The sequence below is a fragment of the Ursus maritimus genome, unplaced genomic scaffold (assembly GCF_017311325.1).
Source record: "Ursus maritimus isolate PB19 unplaced genomic scaffold, ASM1731132v1 scaffold_18, whole genome shotgun sequence".
In the NCBI taxonomy this organism is placed as follows: Eukaryota; Metazoa; Chordata; class Mammalia; order Carnivora; family Ursidae; genus Ursus; species Ursus maritimus.
Window position 1 is genome coordinate 26,863,093 of NW_024424230.1, and position 15,186 is coordinate 26,878,278.

Here is a 15,186-nt window from a genome sequence, read left to right on the forward strand (position 1 = left end):
TTTCACTACTGCCCATACAGGGCTGGTTGTTGAGGAGATCCGGCTCCATAAATGCTCACTGACTGACTCCCCTCAGTAAGGACTTGAAAGGAGGTGGGTGTGTGGGTGCCCTAGGCCCCTCCCTGTGGGGGTGCCTATGCAATTAACTTCTTCTAAAGTGTTTGGTTTGGGAGACCCTCTAATCTACTTCATTATGGTCCATGTCAGTTTCCATGACATCATCCTCCACTCAAGGGTCTTGTGATAAACTGGTGGGATCCCCAGGCCTGAAAAGGGAGAGTGGTTTGGGTGCTGGGCTATGTCTCCGTTGGAGAGAATCCCACCATGGGGATCGGAGAGCCCCGGAACCCAGGGGATAGCTTTTCAAGGAATTGGGTTTGTCCTTTCTTCCCCTATGAAAGTGTTTTTTAAATGTGACTGCCCTCTGGTGGCTAAAATTATACATGTAAATGCCCCGTGCCTTCAAGCACAATTCAGACCTGTGATTGGAGGGCACGGAAATGGAGATGAGAGAGTTTGCAGGCCCAAGCTACTGAGTTTGGGATTTGGGTGGGAAAGTGGGAAGTAACTCCCATTCCTGCATTTTTTGGCACAAAGCCAGATTTCAGGCACTGAACTGGATCCGGATCATTTTGGCTATAAGCTTCTTGAGGGCTGGAACGACTTCTGCTTTGGCTCAGTGTTCTGTCTGAGTGCCTAGCAGACGGTCTGGCACACAATAAGTACTCAGAAATACTCACTGAATGAAGGGATCAGCTGCAGACATGGCTCAAAGAGAGCAAACATAGCCTCGTTCATTTTTATCTTATTTTGATACCTCTTCAACAGATGCTGAAAAGGCCTTTGAGAAAATTCACCATCTATTATTTACTTATTTATTTTTAATTTTAATTTTAATTTTTCTCAAGTAGGCTCCGACAGAGCCACCCAGGCACCTCTTTTATTTATTTATTTATTTATTTATTTATTTATTTATTTATTATTTTCCTATTATTTTTTTTAAAACTTAATAAAATCAGAATAGGGGAACTTCTTTGACATGATAAATAAATAAATTGGAACTGAGGCTTAAAGGTGAAATACCCTTAGAGGGAGAATTTCTGTTCAACTCAGGAACACAGTAAGGCCGTTCCCTTTGGTAGACTGTATGTTCTAAAGTGGGCCTCAAGGATATCTTCTATCCCACGTGCTTTTCTTAGAATGTAATACTGACAATCCAACTGCTGGGTAAGGAGTCTGTGTTTCTCCCCTGCCCTTGACTCTGTGGGTGGTCTTTTGCGAATCTGCTTGGACAGATATAGTATGGTGTAAGTGATGCTTTGTGACTTTTAAGGTTAGATCATAACACTGCAATACACTTCTGCCTTGCTCTGTTGAGATGTTCACTCTTAAAAGCCAGCTACCATGTTGGGAAGGAGCCTAAACTAGCCATCATGGAGCGATCACTCGGAGAGGTCATGTGTAAATGTGCCGGCCAGAGCCTGACAGCCTGAGACCAGCACAACTATCGGCCATGTTGAATGAGGACATCAATGATTCCAACCAGCAGCCAGTGAATCATCCCCAGCCTTGAAATCTTCCCAACCTGAGACACCAGAGAGCAAGGAGCAAGGATAAGTCATGCCCACTCTGCCCTGTCCAGATGCCCCATCTACAGAATCCATGGTGGTTTTATGTCAGTGTAGGGGTAGTTTGTTATACAGCAATAATGACTAAAACACTGACTGTTACCACCATCACCACTTTGGTATTACCATAACATGAGAGTACCTCCTAAGAAAAAAAATGAGAAGAACCAAAAGTGATAAGGAGGAAGTTAATTTACCATTATTTGCTGTGAAATAATTACATAACTGGAAAAGCCAAGAAAACCAACTGAAAAGGTATTAGAACAATAATTCAATAAGGGGCTGGGTTCAAAATGAAATTTATTCCCATTTTTTACTTGCATTAATGACCAATGAAAGTTGTGACTCCCATTGTCAACATATCCATAACATTGGAATCAATTCTCTTTAGAGACACCATGAGGGGAGAATACACACTGGTGGCCAGTTTAGCAAATAAAAATACAAGACACCCAGTTAAGTTTGAATTTCAGATGAACAGCAAAGAAAGCCCCCTGTCATACCCGGCTTCATACATTTTTCTAAGAAATCCGCTTTATTCCAAACAGATACTGTTGCTCAGAGAGCAAGTCTAGACACCTTCCCTCTGAAATTTTTCCTTGGGCAATGACTTTATTAGATGAACCAAGGGCTTAGAGCTTTTCCCACAACATTTGCATCTACCTGGTGTTGACTTGAATGCGTGTGTTGGTACTTCTGTCCCATGTGAATAAACGAAATGAAAGAAGAGAGATGAATTACAATGTTTACACTTAAAAAAAATATTTATTTATTTTTTAAACTAAGCTCTACAACCAAGGTGGGGCTTGAACTCACAACCCCAAGATCAAGAGTTGCATTGCTCTACGATGCTCTAGCCAGGTGCCCCTACGATGTTTGCACTTTATATGTCCAGAGTTGCAGAGGTCTGTAAGCCAGTTACAAACATATGATCGATTGATATCAGGTTTGTGAGATGATATCTGCTTCCTAGAAAAGGATGTGAACTGAAGTATAAATTTCAGACCAGATGGGGTGGTACAGAGAAATCTACATTAAAGTATAAAAGTGGGCAGATTAATCCTTTCGCTGAGAACAACTGGAAAGGCTAGAAAAATGGAAAAGGAAAATTCTGTTTGAAGGCATCGGAGAGCTGCCCAGGCAGCCAGCACTCAAGGAGCCAAGATTCCAGAGAGAAGGGAAATTCTAAGAACCGAGTGTTTTAGGGGCCAAGATGGGCCATTTTGGCATGAAAATTATTGAGTTAAAAAGCAATCAAAACCCAGCAAATTCAGGAAAAGCTCTTTACCTCCCCAACTGCCTAAAAGAATTCATAGAGGACCTGCTCCAGGAAAAGAGATATTACCATAACTACATTATGATATGAACTAGTTATGGTGGACAGGGAGGAACATAGCAAAGCCTGTTTGATCAAACTCCTCTCTATGTGCCATTGTTTTATAGTGGCCCAGCAAACATTCATTTACCAAACATTTACTTTTTTTCATCGTCTTGTAAATTGCATGTTTTCCTTTTGAAGTCCCAGACCTCTACCCCCTTTTCCTTGGTTCAAACTGACATATATACTCTATTTTGCCTGTCTTTGGAATTTCCATGTCTGTGTGGATTCCACGTATGCAGGAAAATTTTACTTTCTCCTGTTAATCTGTCTCATATCAATTTGATTCTTAGTCTGGCTGATTCTTCCTTTCCCAAAAGGGACAGGAAATTCTTGCTACCTGACCATATCTTTCCCCTTTGAGAAATGTGCTGAATCATAAATGGCGTGGGAGAGGAATGCCGAAAAGCTGGGCAGTAATACAACAGAAGTGTCTCACAAGGTTCCTTTTTTGCCACATCTACTGTGAGAGTGAGGACTGTTCTCATCAGACTGTTGACGTTCCAGAAAATGTCGACATCCCTCTGAAGGGATGCACTGTTATTGTGAAGGGCCCCAGAGGAACCCTGTGGAGGACTTTCAAACGCATCAGTGTAGATCTCAGTCTCCTTGGAAAGAAAAAGAAGCAGCTCCAAGTTGACAAACGGCAGAGAAATAGAAAGGAACTGGCTACCATTCACACTATGTGTAGTCATGTACAGAACATGATCAAGGGTGTTACACTGGGCTTCTGTTACAAGATGTGGTCTGCGTACGCTCACTTCACTATCAATGTTGTTATTCAGAAGAAGGGTTCTCTTATTGAAACCCAAAATTTCTTGGGTGAAAAATACATCCATCGGGTTCAGATGAGGCCTAGCATCACTTGTTCAGTATCTTGACCCCAGAAATGTGAGTTAATTCTTGAAGGAAACGACATTGAACTTGTACCAAATTCAGCTGCTTTGATTCAGTAAGTTAAAAACAAGGATATCAAAAAATTTTTGGATGGTATCTATGTTTCTGAAAAAGGAATGCAGTTCAGCAGGCTGATGAATGAGAGCTAAGTTGCCCAGCTACAGAAACAGCAAGATGCCAGATGATTCCTCAGACTTATTTGTGATATTTTATTTTTTATTTTTTATTTTTATTTTATTTTTTAAGATTTTATTTATTTATGTGACAGACAGCCAGCGAGAGAGGGAACACAGCAGGGGGAGTGGGAGAGGAAGAAGCAGGCTCCCAGCAGAGGGGCCCGATGCGGGACTCGATCCCAGAACGCCAGGATCACGCCCTGAGCCGAAGGCAGACGCTTTAACAACTGCGCTACCCAGGCGCCCCTATTTGTGATATTTTAAAGATACGATAAAAGCTGTGTCTTGATTTTGGGTGGTGAGGGGAGGAGTGTCTAACAGCAGCAGATTAACAAGAAGATTAGTAATCTGGAAGATATTGGTACAAATATCCAGACTCAAGAGGGAAAAAAGAAAACATTGAAAGAAAAAAGGACGGAAAATACAGAAAAGGGTGCAAGAAACATTTGCGATAACAGTGAGAAAGTCTAATGTGGGTACTTGGGAATACTAGAAAGAAAACAGAGAATAAAGCAGAAGCAATGTTTGAAGACATAATGGCTGAATTTTCTCAACTAGATGAAAACTATCAAGCCACTGATACAAGAAGTTCCATGGAACTTAAGAGAAGTTCAAAGAAAAACACACCTAGAGTATCATGGGATTGCTGAAAGCTAAAGAGAAAATCCTAAAAGCAGCCACAGAAAAAAATACACATTACTTTCAAATGAACAATGTTAAGATGAACAGGCGACTTCTCAACAGAAATGATGTGTAGATAGACTCTTGCCGTGGCCCCTGTGATCCTTGCCTCCTGGTGTTCGTGACCTGTATGACCCACTCTTGAGGATGGACAGGGCCTGTGGCTTCCTTCTAATCAAGGGAGTAAGTCAAAGGTGATGAGAAGTACATGATTATGTGAATACCTGAATGATGAGATTACACGGTTATGTTATATTAGATCACAGGGGGGTGCCTGGGGGTGGCTCAGTCAGTTGAGCATCCAACTGTTGATTTCGGCTCAGGTCATTGTCTCAGGTGGTGGGACTGAGCCCTGTGTTGGGCTTCTTGCTTGGTAGAGAGTCTGCTTGAGATTCTCTCTCTCTCTCCCTCTGCCCCTTCCCACATGCATGCGTGTGCACGCACTTTCCCTTTCTCTCTTTCTTTTTCTCTCATATAAATAAATAAATCTTATTTTTTTAAAGATTTTATTTATTTACTTATTTGTCAGAGAGAGAGAGAGCACATAAGCAGGGGGAGCAGCAGAGAGGGAGAGGGAGATGCAGGCTCCCTGCTGAGCAAGGAGCCTGATGCAGGACTTGATTCTAGGACCCTGAGATCATGACCTGAGCTGAAGACAGATGCTTGACCGACTGAGCCACCGGGTGTCCCAATAAATAAATGTAAAAAAAAAAAAAAGAGAGAGAGATCATGGCGTCTGTCTACTGCCATCTACTGAAGTCCCACCTCCCTTGTTGGCTTCCAGAAGTAAGTGGCCATATTGGAGGATCTCACTTGGCAAGGGACTTTGGGTAGCTAGCTACTCAGCGCTGAAGGCACCTCAGCTGACAGCTAACAAGAGACTAAAGCCCTTACTCCTACAACTTCAAGGAAATGAATTCAGCCAACAAACTGAATGAACATGAAAGTCTTTTCCAGTCAAACCCCATATGAGAACCCAGGCCAGACTAACACCTTAACTGCAGCCTTGTCCAGGACCCACATAAGCTGTGTCCAGATATCTGACCCACAGAAATTGTGAGATGATAAATGTGTTTTGTTCTAAGATGCTACGTTTGTGGTAATATTGTTAAACAGTGACAGAAAACTAAGACATGATGGGAGGAAGAAAATATTTGAATTATATATTCAAAGTGCTAAAAGAAAATAGCTGATAACCTACAGCTATAAACTCAGCGAAAATAGCTTTAAAGATGAAGGCAAAAAGCACACACGAAAGAGGAAAAGATTGATAAAGTGGGTATCGACATTAATTCTGTTCGTCAAAAAGATGCCATTAAACAAATAAAATGGCGGCCTTCTCCTCCAGCCTCTTCAGTCTTAGCTGCAGGAACGAGATGACGTCGCAGTAAGACGCACACGTTGTGCCCTCGCTGTGGTCGTCAGGACTACCACCTGCAGAAGTTGACCTGTGGCAAATGTGGCTGCCCTGCCAAACCGAAGAGAAAGCGTAACTGGAGTGCTGAGGCGAAAAGATGAAATACCACTGGGAGGGGTCAAGTGAGGCACCTAAAAATTGCACATGGCAGATATAGGCACGATTCCACGGAGGAACGACACCTAAACCCAAGCGGGCAGCTGTTGGAGCATCAGTTCACCTTAAGGATTTCAATGATTAGTAGCAGAATAAAGATTCTGGTTATGGAAAAAAAATTTTTTTAAACAAAAAGAATAAAAAAGTACTATGGCAAGCCACAAAATGAGAGGAGGTATTTGCAATACTTCGAGCTGATAAAGATCTCATATCCAGAATAAATAAAGAACTCCTACAAATCAATAAGAAAAAGGCAAGCAGCCTAATAGAAAAATGGACAAAAGACTCAACAAGCACCTCACAAAATAGGGTACCCAGATGGTCAGCAAGAATGAGGGGCTGACCTGTGCATTGTAGCATATTTAACAGCCTTCCCCTAGATGACAGTAGCACTTTGTTGGTTGTGACAACCGAAGACGTCTCTGGATACTGCCAAACGTCTCCTGGGAGGAGACATTAAACCCCCTCCCCAGCCACTGAGAATCACTGCTTTAAAGCAGTCAAAATAAACAAGTTTGTGCTGTATGCAACATTGCCAACCAATGTCAAATATATAACGCACGAAAACAGCTAGACACAAAATAGGTAACGCTGTATGATTTCACTTAAATAAAGTTCTAAAACAGGGTAAATTAACCCACGTGATAGAAGTTGGGGTTTTTATTACCTTTGTGAGAGTGATAACTGGGAGGTGCGTATGGAAGGTGGTCTCTAGGTGATAGTCTACGTATGTATCCTCATTTGGGTGATGTGCACATGGGTATATTCACTTGGTGAAAATTCATCAAACTATACACTTCTGATTTTGCCACATACGTTCTTTTTCAAAAAGAAAGTTAAGAATATACATTTGTGGGGCGCCTGGGTGGCACAGCGGTTGAGCGTCTGCCTTCGGCTCAGGGCGTGATCCCGGCGTTCTGGGATCGAGCCCCACGTCAGGCTCCTCCGGTGTGAGCCTGCTTCTTCCTCTCCCACTCCCTCTGCTTGTGTTCCCTCTCTCGCTGGCTGTCTCTATCTCTGTCAAATAAATAAATAAAATCTTAAAAAAAAAAAAAAAGAATATACATTTGTGGGCACCTGGGTGACTCAATTGAGCATCTGACTGTTGGTTTCGGCTCAGGTCTTGATCTCGTGGGTCGTGGGACTGAGCCCTGCGGTAGGCTCTGCACTCAGCACAGAGTCTGCTTGAAAATTCTCTCCCTTGGCCCCTCCCCCAAATCATGCTCGCTCATGCACACTCTCTCTCTCTCTGTCAAATAAATAAATCTTTTTTTTTTAAATAAAAGCATATACACTTGTAAACCTAGGGACAAAGAAAGACATAACTAGAATATGAAGCAAATGTTAAGAAGAGTTACTTTAAAATCCAAGCAGAGGGAGTCTGACATCTCAAACTGGAAGAGAAATAAAACTGAACTTTGTTAAAACAAAAAGTGGCAGAAAGAGAAGTGGAAAACCTGAATAAAACGAAAGGAAATCTAATCTCTGCAAATCTGATTTCCACAGAATGGAGCTACAAGAGAACATTCAACCCAGGACTGGGAGGTAAAAGGGTTTCTTCTGTGCCAGGGACTTCCAGTCATCCCCCTGTTAATTCTTCTCACTCACCCTTAAGTAACAAAAGCCCAAATTTATTCTGTGTAACAATGTGCCCATTAAAATACTACATTTTCTAGCCCACCTTTGCAGCTGGGGTTGTCCGAAGTGATGTGGACTTGAAAGCTGGTGCTGTAGCAACCATGATATGACAGTGAAGTGACATAATGCAACATTATAGGACATGAAGATGAAAACCAGTGCTAAAAAATAGTGAATCGGGGCGCCTGGGTGGCACAGCGGTTAAGCGCCTGCCTTCGGCTCAGGGCGTAATCCCGGCGATCTGGGATTGAGCCCCACATCAGGCTCTTCTGCTATGAGCCTGCTTCTTCCTCTCCCACTCCCCCTGCTTGTGTTCCCTCTCTCGCTGGCTGTCTCTATCTCTGTCAAATAAATAAAATCTTTAAAAAAAAAAATAGTGAATCACGCAGAAGAAACCGAAGTCCCTGATGACCAGAGAGGCCCCCATCTCCACCCTGAACTACCTGCTTCTGGTATTCTACATATGAAAGATAAACCTCTTTTTTGTTTGAGCCATGGTTTTGTGTTTTCTGTTATACGCAGTTAAATGCCATTTAAAACAGATGCAATGTCTGAGAGGAACCTGTTGGCCAATAGAGAGCACTTGGTATTGGGAACTTGTGCCAGTGATCCCGGGCAGCACTACAACAGGGGTCCCCATCAAAGAAACGGGATGAGACAGGGACAACGAAGTTATCAGGAAGGCTCCAGAATCTATACACACACACAGGAAAACCTGTAGGCTGACTATGTACCATGTCTCACACACACATGACAACTATTTTTCAAGTATCTGTTGTTGCTGTTTTGATGAATAAACTCCAATTGATATAAAAATGGTATTAGTTTCTTTTTTTTTCTTAAACATTTATTTTAGAGACAGAGTGAGAGAGAAGGGGGGAGGGGCAGAGGGCGAGGGAGAGAGAATCCAAGCAAACTCTGTGCTGAGCGTGGAGCCCAACACAGGGCTTGATCTCACACCCCTGAGATCATGACCTGAGCTGAAATGAAGGGTCAAACGCTTAACAGACTGTGCCACACAGGCGCCCCCAAAATGGTATTATTTTCTGATTTCATATTAGGTTTTAGTTACTGTGTATTTTCTCGATCATTGATACTAATTTCGCAATGTTAACGTAAGGAAAATTGAAGCTCACTACAGTTTAGCTAAAAGTAGGTGATACAGAGCAAAGATCCTTGGGCTGGGAAATAAGCGATCTGGGTTCTAATCCCAACTTGGTCAGTGACTCGGTATGACATCTGGGCCATCATTTTACTTCTTTGGGCCTCAGTTTCCTGGTCTACAAGACTAAAATTTGGACTGGACAGTTCCTTCCAGTCTGATATTCTGTGATTTTATAAACTGCCTTCTGAGACTGAGGGGAAATTCTTATTTATCTTTGAGGCTCCACAGCCTAACAGACAGTATTTAATAAAGCTTGTTGCTAAATAAGTGAATGAATGGAATGAGTGATAAGGGACGGAGGGCAGCTATTATATCCTCTGGACACCTGAGAGTTTACATGGCATCTTTAAGGTCACATTGCTAGGACGCACAAGAACAAGGTTTCGAGCTCAGCGTCTGAACGTGCTGTAGAAAATGTGGATCCTGAAAAGGCAGAGAGAGCAATTCTTTTTCCCAACACAGCGGAAGCAGGCTGTCAGCCCACGACCGCTGCTGCAGAATTCAAAGAACTGTAAATGTGAGACCTGGGTGCTGTAAGATAAACCTAAAAATATGTATCTGTACAACGTAAGAGGAAGCTAAGGTCAGAAGGACCTGCGTGCATCACGGTACTAAATATAGCTGGCACAGTGGCCTCTTTGGGTGGTGTCTCATCAAAGCCAGGACATGGAGACACAGGGTCCTAGCCAGGCTGTGGTGCGCCATCCGTCATGTGCGCCCGTGATCAATCACAAGAAAAAGATCCCGCGGCAACCAAACAGGCTCCAAGGACATCCACACACACAATCCTCAGTCTGCTCCTAAAATAGCTTCAGACACATTTTGATGAGGAACATCTTTTCATTCATGCCACACTTCTTACCCAGTATCGAGCTTCACAAGCCTCCCAAGCAGCAGAAGCTGTAATAGCTAATCCCATTCTGCTGGAAACTCGAGCCCCTGCCTAGGTCACAACTTCTTAATTTAGTAGAGGCAAAGGCAAATCTCTTGCGAGTACTGCCCTTCCCACAGGGCAGAACGTGGGGCAAAGCACAGTGATGCTTCAGGGCTTGGACCTCAAAATGCATTGTCCCTAGGTTTGTGCCATGCTGGCTGGACTAGCTCAGACCCCTGGATTTGGAGGGGAAAAGTTTCATAGACCTAGGAATGGGAGCCTCATGAAACAGTAAAAGCAAAATGGTCAAAACCAGGCATCAAAAGCTGGCTTCAGACAGAGACATCTACACACAATGTATGGTCCTGGATTGCAAAAACAATTGCTCTGAAATTTTTTTATATATATATATATATAAAACCTTTTATCCGCCTGAGCATCCCACAATTTTTTTTGAAGATTTTTAAGTAATCTCTACACCCAATGTGGGGCTTGAACTTACAACCCCAAGATCAAGAGTCGCATACTCCACGAACTGAGCCAGCCAGGCGCCCCCCCCAGTTTTTTAAAGTCAGGTTTACACCCAACACAGCACCTGAACTCACGACCTGGAGATCAAGGGTCATACACTCTACCGACTGAGCCAGCCAGGTGCCCCTGAGCGTCCCACATTTTTAAAAATTGAAGCATAATTAACATATAGTGTTCTACTAATTTCAGGTGTACAACATATCGATTCAACAATTCTATACATTACTCAGTGCTCACCATGGTAAGTGCGGTCAGTCATCATCTGTCACCAAACATTTTCATAGTCTTACTGACTATATTCCCTATGCTGCACTTTTCACCCCTGTGAATTTTTTATTTTGTAACTGGAAGTTTGTATCTCCTAATCCCCTTTATCTATTTCACCCATCTCCCCACCCGTGAAGCACATTATTCAGAGAACTGGAAAAAGTTAAGTAGGGACTATATATTAGGTAGTAATATTTTACCAATGTTAAATTTCCTGAATTTGACCATTTCACTATGATTATCTAAGAATGTCTCTGTACTTAAGAGATCAATGCAAAAGTATTTCAGGGCAGGGGCGCCTGGGTGGTGCAGTCGTTAAGCGTCTGCCTTCGGCTCAGGGCGTGATCCCGGAGTTCTGGGATCGAGCCCCACATGGGGCTCTTCCGCTGGGAGCCTGCTTCTTCCTCTCCCACTCCTCTGCTGTGTTCCCTCTCTCGCTGGCTGTCTCTCTCTGTCAAATAAATAAATAAAATCTTTAAAAAAAAAAAAAAAGAAGTATTTCAGGGTAAAGCCATGGTTCTCTATAGATAGACATGCAGTCCAGGTGTCAGAATTAGAGACAAAAAAAACAGAGGCTCCTTCTCATACACTGCCCCCCCAACCCCCATCCATATGGGTATATTTGATGTCTCCAGAAAATATGCAGGTTAGAGACCTAGAAATGGAATTACAACAAAAGGTTTAATTCTGGGCTGCTTTGGATATTTGCTTGCCCACACCCCACATCCACTTCCAGGGATGGGTGCTCACGTCACTAACTTCATCTGCAAATAGAAACAGCTCTACTTCTTTTTTAATCTGCATACCTTTCCTTCAACAGCTTATTTACCATATGATTCACCCATTTCAAGTATATAACTCAGGGGCGCCTGGGTGGCTCCGTTGGTTAGGTGTCCTACTCTTGGTATCAGCTCAGGTCTTGATCTCAGGGTCGTGGGTTCAAGCCCCGCACTGAACACTCCCACTCTGGGTGTGGAATCCACTTTTAAAAAAATTTAAAAAATAAAGTATATAATTCAATGGTTTTTGATATATTCAGACATGTGCAACCATGACCTCAAGAGGAACTCTGTACCCTTTAGCCATCACCCCCTATCTCTCATCCTTCCAGCCCTAAGCTGCATCAATTTGCTTTCTGTCTCTGTACATTTCTAGACATTGCATGTCGATGGAATCCTGTAACATATGGTCTTTATGACTGGCTTCTTTCGCTTAGCATAATGATTTCAGGGTTCATCCATGGTGTAGCATGTATCAGTACTTCACTCCTTTTTATGGCTGGATAATACTCCATTGTAGGGATATACCCACATTTCGTTTGTCCACTCATCAGATGGTGGGCATCTGGGTTCTTACGAATCATCCTAATGTAAACATACACATGTTAAGTTTTTGTGTGGATGTGTGTTTTCATTTCTCTTGGGTATATACCTAGAAGTTGAACCACTGGGTCATATAGTAACTTAATATTTGATTATTTGAGACCTTGCCAAACTGTTTTTTGAAATGACTGTACCACTTTAGTGTATGGGGGTTCCAATTTGTCCACAGCTTCACCAATACTTGTTATTACGTCTTTTTTATTCCAGCCATCTTAGAGAATATGAGGCAGCATCTCATTGTGGTTTTGATTTTTATTCCCTGATAACTAATGATGTAAAGCATCTTTTCATGAATGTGCTTATTTGGGTATTTGTACATCTTTACTGGAGAAATGTCTATTTGAATCCCATACTCATTTTTTAATTGGGTTGTCTTTTATTATTAAGTTGTAAGAATTTTTACAGATCCTGGATATAAGTCCCTTATCAGATATGTGATTTGTGAGTATTTCCCCTCATTCTGTGGATTGTCTATTCATTTTTTTTTTTTTTAAGATTTTATCTTTAAGTAATCTCTACACCCAAGGTGGGGCTCAAACTTACAACTGGGAGATCAAGAGTAGCATGCTCCACCTACTGAGCCAGCTGGGTGCCCCTATTCCCTTTTGATGTGCCCACACCCCACCAAAAGACACATTGTGTCTTTTGAAACACCAAAGTTTTTAATTTTCATTAAGTCCGGTTTATCTATCTCCATGCGGTAAGCTACAGCCGTCATAGGGCTCACCTTGTTTTTTCTCTTCTCTTACGTATTAATGTCCTGTGCTTCTTTGTTATTCAATGTCAGAAGACTAGAGTTTTCTACTTTTTGTTTGTTTTTCTGTGTAAAGCAACAGTCAATCTGATTACTCTTCTCCATCAGGACCGGAAGAAGAAATCCAAGTTTTGATATATAGTTCTCATTATTGTTCAGTTCTAAGTATTTTCTAATTTATATTATTATTTGATTTATAGGCTATTTAGAATGTATTTCTTAAATTCCAAACATAAAACTTTTTAGTTACTTATTTTTATCTAATTGCATTGTGATAAGAGAATATGCTGTCTATGTAGTGGTTGAGATTCTTTACTGCCCTCTATTCGGACAATTTGTTTTCTCCCTAGGTAAGCTCCATGCCCAGTGTGGGGCTTGAACTCATGACCAGGAGTCACATGCTCTACTGAGTCAACCAGGCACCGCTAGACAATTTTTGTAAATGTTCTGGATACACCTAAAAAGAACAGGTATCCAGCGGCAGGTCGGTATAGGATTCTTTATACATCCCTTGGATCAAGTTTGTTAATTGTGTTGTTTCAATATTCTGTATCCTTGGTAATTTTTTTCTGCCTATTCTATCAATTACTAAAAGAAGTATGTAATATATCATACTTGTGGATCCATCTATCCTTACATTTAAGATTTCTCTCATGTATGTCATATAGAGGTTTTTTAAAAAACCTATTCTTTCAATCTTTATCTTTTAACTAAAACATTTTCTCACTTACATTTAATATAATTACTGTTTTATAAAATTATGCTGGTACCAAGTTTCTTTGATTCTTACAATGTATATTTGTTGCTCTCCTTTTACTTTGTTTTTTTTTTTTTTTTTTAAAGATTTTATTTATTTATTTGACAGAGATAGAGACAGCCAGCGAGAGAGGGAACACAGGCAGGGGGTGTGGGAGAGGAAGAAGCAGGCTCATAGCAGAGGAGCCTGATGTGGGGCTCGATCCCATAACGCCGGGATCACGCCCTGAGCCGAAGGCAGACGCCCAACCACTGTGCCACCCAGGCGCCCCTCCTTTTACTTTGAACATTAATTTCACAAGCTACATTTATCAATTAGCTACTGCAGCTAACAACCAGTCCAAAACTTAAATAAGCTTCAAAAAATCATTTATTATTTCTCATGATATTATGGGTTGACTGTGTGGGCTTCTGGCCTGGGCCGGCTTGGTTGATCTCTGCAGCTGCAGATGGCTTGGCCAGGGCTGGGTAGTCTAAGAAGGCCTTGTCCACATAGCTGGCAGTTGGCAGCCTGCTTGGTCTTGGGTGGGGGCAGGGCTCAGCTGGAATTACTTGTTTCTGCTCCATGTAGTTTCTCATCCTCAACAGTCCAAGTTTCTTTACAAAGTGGTTTCAGAATTCCAGAGCCATAAGACAGGGCAAGCTCTGATGCACGGCTTTTAATCCTCTGCTTTTGTTACGTTTCCTATTGTCTCCTTGGCCAAAACAAATCATAAGGCCAAGTCAGAAAGAAGAGGTGGAGATTCGTCTCTTGTTGGGAGAAGTGGCAAATTCACAATATAAAGGATGAATGCCCAGAGACAAGAGGAATTACTGTGGTCATTTCCACAATCAATCTACCAAGCTGCCTCACCAAAAACACTGGAATTAAGTCAAAAGACAAATGACAAACTTGAAAAAAATATTTATAGTGCAAATCACAAAAGATTAATCTAGCTAATATACAAGGATCTTCTATAAATTGTTAAGCTAAAGATCAAATTGCAATACCTAAATGGCTAAATGATATGGACAATTTCCAAAAAAGGAAATACAAATGTCTCTTGTATTTTGTATCTCCACATATTTGTGGGAAAGGAGAAGGAAATTTTTTTTTTTAAAGATTTTATTTATTTATTTGACAGAGATAGAGACAGCCAGCGAGAGAGGGAACACAAGCAGGGGGAGTGGGAGAGGAAGAAGCAGGCTCATAGCGGAGGAGCCTGATGTGGGGCTCCCAGAACGCCGGGATCACGCCCTGAGCCGAAGGCAGGCGCTTAACCGCTGTGCCACCCAGGCGCCCCAGGAGAGGGAAATTTTTAAGGTCATTTAGATAATCTGTAAAAAACTGATGGCAAAAACAAAACAAAACAAAACTGATTGCTTCTTTTTTCTTTTTTTTAACTGATTGCTTCTTAATCACATGGTGCACAATTTTTAAAAGTCCAAAAAGGAAAAAAAAAGTCCAAAAAGAAACATAGTGAAAAATTTCTTTCTTTTTCCCTAC

The 15,186-nt window shown here is 41.7% G+C and overlaps 1 protein-coding gene and 1 pseudogene across 2 annotated transcripts in view; one reads left to right on the forward strand and one right to left on the reverse strand.

Annotated features, from left to right (window-relative positions):
- The first annotated feature begins 1,821 nt into the window (after positions 1–1,821).
- On the forward strand, positions 1,822–4,045 carry LOC103665153 (annotated as a pseudogene).
- Positions 4,046–14,052: 10,007 nt separating this feature from the next.
- Positions 14,053–15,186, reverse strand: part of HAUS1 (HAUS augmin like complex subunit 1) — a 14,952-nt gene continuing 13,818 nt past the window's right edge. For both annotated transcript variants that reach the window (XM_008691575.2, XM_040632553.1), the window contains exon 10: positions 14,053–14,395. The gene's annotated coding sequence lies outside the window, so the exon portion shown is untranslated. The remainder of the gene's footprint in view (positions 14,396–15,186) is intronic.